Source organism: Macrobrachium nipponense, chromosome 40 (assembly GCF_015104395.2).
Source record: "Macrobrachium nipponense isolate FS-2020 chromosome 40, ASM1510439v2, whole genome shotgun sequence".
Taxonomy (NCBI): domain Eukaryota; kingdom Metazoa; phylum Arthropoda; class Malacostraca; order Decapoda; family Palaemonidae; genus Macrobrachium; species Macrobrachium nipponense.
The window spans coordinates 34,515,103-34,521,032 of NC_061101.1; positions in this window are offsets into that span (position 1 = coordinate 34,515,103).

Genomic DNA, 5,930 nt, shown 5'->3' on the forward strand with positions numbered 1-5,930 from the left:
CAAATGCTCTTCCTTCCATTATAATTATTACAAACAATAACAATCAATATAATGATCATAACCGTGTAATTTTAATATCACTATCAATTAAAATTATCAACATAATGCTCTATTGATGAAGCAAGTGTAGATTCATAAATATTTCAGCAGTTCTAACCTTCCCTTACCTATTCAACAATTCAGTAGATACAAATTTATATCTTCAGATTTCCCTTAAACAGCCACAGTTAATGAAAACACATGTGAACGTATTGACCTCTATCTCTCTGGTACTATTGAATAGATGTCCTGGTTTCTGAGGATATTCCCTGCTTTTCCTCCATCAGACAATTCCACACTTACTATCTCCTTCCTCGAGGGTACTTAAGAGACCCTACATTTCCATACAATTCCAGCTAACAACCCCCTTTCCAAACACTTTCCCACGACTTTTCCCGACAAGATTTATTCCAGGAACACCCTACCTGCCTGCAATGTCTCTGCATATTTCACCCACCTTCATATTTTGACCATCTGGGATTTTGGGGGTCCTAAAATTCGTCCGAGGTAAAGAACAACCTACTCGGTTATGGATATAACAATGCTCTCCTTTTGCCGTTTTTCGTGAATTTATTTTTCATAGTTTAAAGAAAAATAAATTCATTTACAAGCTAAATACCTTCCTTTTATTAAACTGCATTAATCTTGCATAAAAATAAACTTAAGTATTCAACACTGGTATTATTGTCTCGAAAATGTGTGGTTTTTCATGCTGGATACCTTTTATATTTCTTATTATTATATCAGCAACAATAAAATCAAAGAAAACTTGTTTCACGGGCAGCATCAATTCAACAATTTAGTGAACAGGTCTTTATATGACATTAAAAAATCAGCAAAACAATACTGAAAATGCATTAGTTACAAAACGAGGGAAACAGAAAACAATCGGAATATTACTGTAGAAAAAAATATCAATTTTCGCAAGCCACCTCTTTCATGTTGACGCTTAGCTGAGAATTTCACGCGTTTCCTTTATTACTGAGAGAATCAATAAATACACCGGAGGGGAAATAAAATCGCGGGTGTTTTGAGGTAACGGGACGTTAGCATCCAGATCATCACAATATTTTTCCTTCTTTACAAAGTGCTTATGTAAGTTGCTGTCAAGGTTGAAGGTCCAAGTACAAAGGATGAGTGTGTTGGTTTTTATTACGCCCATATGTTATGGTATTATACAATTCTACGATATGCCTTTCTTTCCAACAAGTACGAGGCCTCAGATACAAGTTAGTCATCTTTTACGCAATTAATAGACCCACAAATAATTCGTTGGTCTATTTGGTTTCTCTTTCAGACAGATATGCAAGATATCGACATGAATCCCTCACGAAGTCTCTCTCTCTCTCTCTCTCTCTCTCTCTCTCTCTCTCTCTCTCTCTCTCTCTCTCTGACACCGAAAGGCCAGGTAATCAAATGCATTTCCTAAGAGATTTCTTCTTCTATTTCGTAAAAGCGAAAGGGAAAAACAATGATATTTTCTTATCGTGGGCGAATCCATTCCCAAATCGTGAGTTCCTTTTATGACACTAAAGGGCAAGCGGGTCACATAAATGTTTCTGAAAGGACTCTTATTTTTGTCACTCAAAAAAAGAACCAGGGGAGTAAAATATCAACTAAAATATCCAACACTATTTATTATTTCATCTTGTATTTCATACGTACTTCTGAAATATTTAAAAAAATATATATATTTGGCGTAATATTTCTTAGCGTATTTACAAATAAGAAAAAAAAGTAATAGCCAAATTACAAAACTCTTAGTATCGCATCTAAGAGGTTTACGGAAGCTGCAAAAGATAATGAATGACCCTTCTTCTAATGAAAGAATACCCAGAAGAAGGCCAACCTAATCGCCTTAAAAGTGCCCGAAATGAGAGATGAAAGCAGAGGAATGTAAGAGGGAGAAATACTACCCATGACAGAAGTTACATATCTAGAAAGCATTGTCAATAGTCATAGGACTAGAAAAACTAGACACAAAAGCCAGGATTACAGGTGGTTGAAGGGAAAATATACCGTTATAAATTTAGTAGTTAAGCGCGATATACTCTGAACTGATAGTTTGTAAGTGTACGAACTTCATGATAACTAAAAAAGTTTTAAACTATTACTGCAGTCGATAATTAATTGAAACATACACACACATGCATTATATATATATATATATATATATATATATTATATATATATATATATATATATATATTATATATATTAGAAATAATCAATAACTTGTAGAATAGAAATAAATTTGACACACATCAGGATCGGACTTTTATGACTTGTGTGTATTAGTTGGCAGCAGCCTTGTTTTTTCAACTAATATATATATATATATATATATAATATATATATATATATATATTATATATATATATATATATATACATATATATATGTCTGTATAATATATATTATACACACACATTAAATATATATTATATATATATATATATATATATATATATAGATATATATATATATATATATATATATTATTGCATAGGACCTCGCACCGTCCTTTATTGCTTATATCCTGCAGGGGCTTTCCTCCTTTAATATCTAGCTCCCTGAGACCCTTCGGGCGAGATCCATTTCGCCCCTAAATGCTGCAATTTCCTGGAACTTAATGAGAGATGCAAGGTATTGACTGGCCTGTCTTGGAGCATTTGCTTGACAGTGAACTTTACTTCAGCTCAAGTATTCTCTCTCTGAGAGAGAGAGAGAGAGAGAGAGAGAGAGAGAGAGAGAGAGAGAGAGAGAGAGAGAGAGAGAGAGAGAGAATTACATTTCAAAGATTTACACATTTGCTTATTTCATATTAAAGAAATTGTGAAGTATCTTTATTTTTTCCACCGCTGCATTTCTCTTTCACTTTGAGATTTTGATGGCAAACGTTGCTGTATGCCCATGGAGGATCAATGGATAGACAAATGGCTCATTATATAAACAAGAATACTGGGAAATGTGTCGCTCTAACAAACAATGTTAACTTAAGGAAGGTCTACTGGAAAACAAAAGTAGAGAATAAAGAAAAATACACTTCGTATATTTAATTTATCTCTCTCTCTCTAACAATATAATACACACACATATGCATATTTTTATACATGTATATATATATATATATATATATATATATATATTATGTATATATATATATATATAGATATATATATATATGAGTGTGCGCGTGTGGTTGTAGAGGTTCGCATATTGTCACTATACCTGAACCTTAAGATATATAATCCTCTGTACGATTATGTTACCATATCAAAAAGATATATAAACTATATACAATATAAATATATAAAATATATATATATATATATATATATATATATATATATATATATATATATATATATATATATATATATATATATAAACTCATCTATTATATATAATTCATCATAAAGCGTGTTCATTTTTATTAGCGAAAACTGCAGAAGGGTTGAGACTTTCACTAATGTTTTTTATCAGAAATCAAGAGGCAAAGGTCAAATTATAACAGACAAATAACAAATTGAAATAAATGAGCCAACGCACAAACTAGAAAGTCAATTTATGTCAGCCGGCTCAAAAAATAAATAAAAAAATAAAAAATAAAGCATTTGCATACAGCAGGACCTTTGAATTTCCACAGAATTTAGCAGATGAATAAACAGATCGTTCTACCTTTTGTTAAAAGCAGGAATGAAACCTATAGAAAAAAAATCCGTGGAATGACCTTCCCATGGGCTCCGGCAAGACTTTTAGAATTAACTGCATATCTGGCATTATGAAACGGGTGAATAGTGCAGTCTGTGAAGCTCTGAATGAAAACTGTTGATTAGAATGACGAACATAAAAACAACTTTTCTGGTATGCCCCGATGGTGCCAGAGATTAAAACCAGGATCACGGGAGTAAGACATTCAATAAAACTCAAATTCTCGTTCAACAATTTCAGATGCAAGTCGGTTGCTGAATCTTATGCAGGGAGTCAATATTCGGAACATGGAAGGATAAAAGAATGAAAAAACATTTTCCCAGGATATATAGATTTCTCGTATCTTGAAAAACTCAGTTCAAGATTTTTTTGTGCAACTGAAAAAGAGACAGACTGGGCATTTTCGTCACAAGGCAATTTTCAATTAAGAATGACACCTAGAATCTTAAATGAGCTGCTTGCAGTTCAAGAAATGCCGAGATTGAAAAGATCTGTGTTGGAAAGGGAAAACGAATTGTACTGACCTAGATCTCCTAATAATCATATTTTAAGCTTTTTCACGGTTTAACTTCTCTCACTCTACGCACTATGAACTCATTTTAGCTAAATCTCGTTTAGATTCACCAAACATTGGACAATAGTTATGGAGTCCAGGATCAATGTAAAGAGAATAACATCTGTATTATCAGCAGATTGTTTTTATGGCAAAAACTACACATTTTGCATAAGAAGGAAGGTTCAAGAACAATACCCCTAGGTACTCCCGAGACTACATTTATGGATTTACTATAGTAGCCCAATTCCTCGTTGGACAAGTGGTTTCTCGTTATAATGTGGTTCGGATCCCACAATAAGCTGCAGGTCCCGTTGCTAGGTAACCAATTGGTTCCTAGCCACGTAAAAATATCTAATCCTTCGGGCCAGCCCTAGGAGAGCTGTTAATCAGCTCAGTGGTCTGGTAAAACTAAGATAGACTTAACTATAGTAGCCATCAACAATTAATCTCAACAATCGATTACTTAAACATTAAGCTTAAAGACAAAAGCTTTAAGCTTAACATGGTCATACGCTGCACTAAGTTGAGACCCATCATAGGCATCTCATGAATCTAAGGATTTTTATAAGACACAGGACATAGAAAGAAGAGCATTGCAAGCACCCATTCCTTTGCTGAAGCCAATATGATAAGATGCTATAGATATATGACTGGCTCTGAAGCTTTTAAACAGTTGAAAATCTATAACTTTTCGACACGCATGATACTGATTCAATAGCAACATGTCGTCTATGCTAAGCTAATTTTTCTAAAAACTGAACACATCAAAAAGGTCAACAAATTAATATGTCTACCAGTTATATTATCAAATTGGTCTTGCTTATGCTTGAAATATAAAGCTAAGAAATACAAACACGCACACACACACACGAGGGGAAAACACAGCCTCTTCTCACTTCTTTCATGTTGATAATATAATAATAATAATAATAATAATAAAGATTATCAGTCTTTTTAACATAAAATGAAAACGGGTTTTTATGTCTAAACACAAAGTTGGACGAACGCCTGAGAATAAAAGAAATACCCTCTTTATCACTCTACAACCATTCGAAAAAAAAGGTCCTTTTCTCTCAGCTCAGACAGCCTGGGGTATTAATATCAAACTATATATTAAGAACTCTTGGCAACGAGTCAGTTAACAAAGAGATCTCCAGACATACGAAACTGAGCCATGTTTATTATTACTATAGCTTTTGTCTGACTTACAAAAAACAGTAGGAACAGGTTTTCTTTGCCGTTAATAATCAAAGAAATGGATAATGTCTGTCTGTCATTTGGAGTGTATTTGTATATGTACATAATTCACATACAATATGTATGCATATATATATATAATATAATATGATATATAATGTAAATAATATACATATACACTACCAGATAACCAATATATATTGTGTATCATGTATGTACATATATATACACACTCAAAATGACGGACACATACAATATCCATTTCTTTGATTATTAACGGCAAAGAAAACTTTTCCATATATATATATATATATATATATTTATATATATATATACTATATATATATATATATATATTCCACAACGAGGTATACGTACTATATACGGTAGCCTATGCTATAATTAAACCACAAGTGCCAGAAAT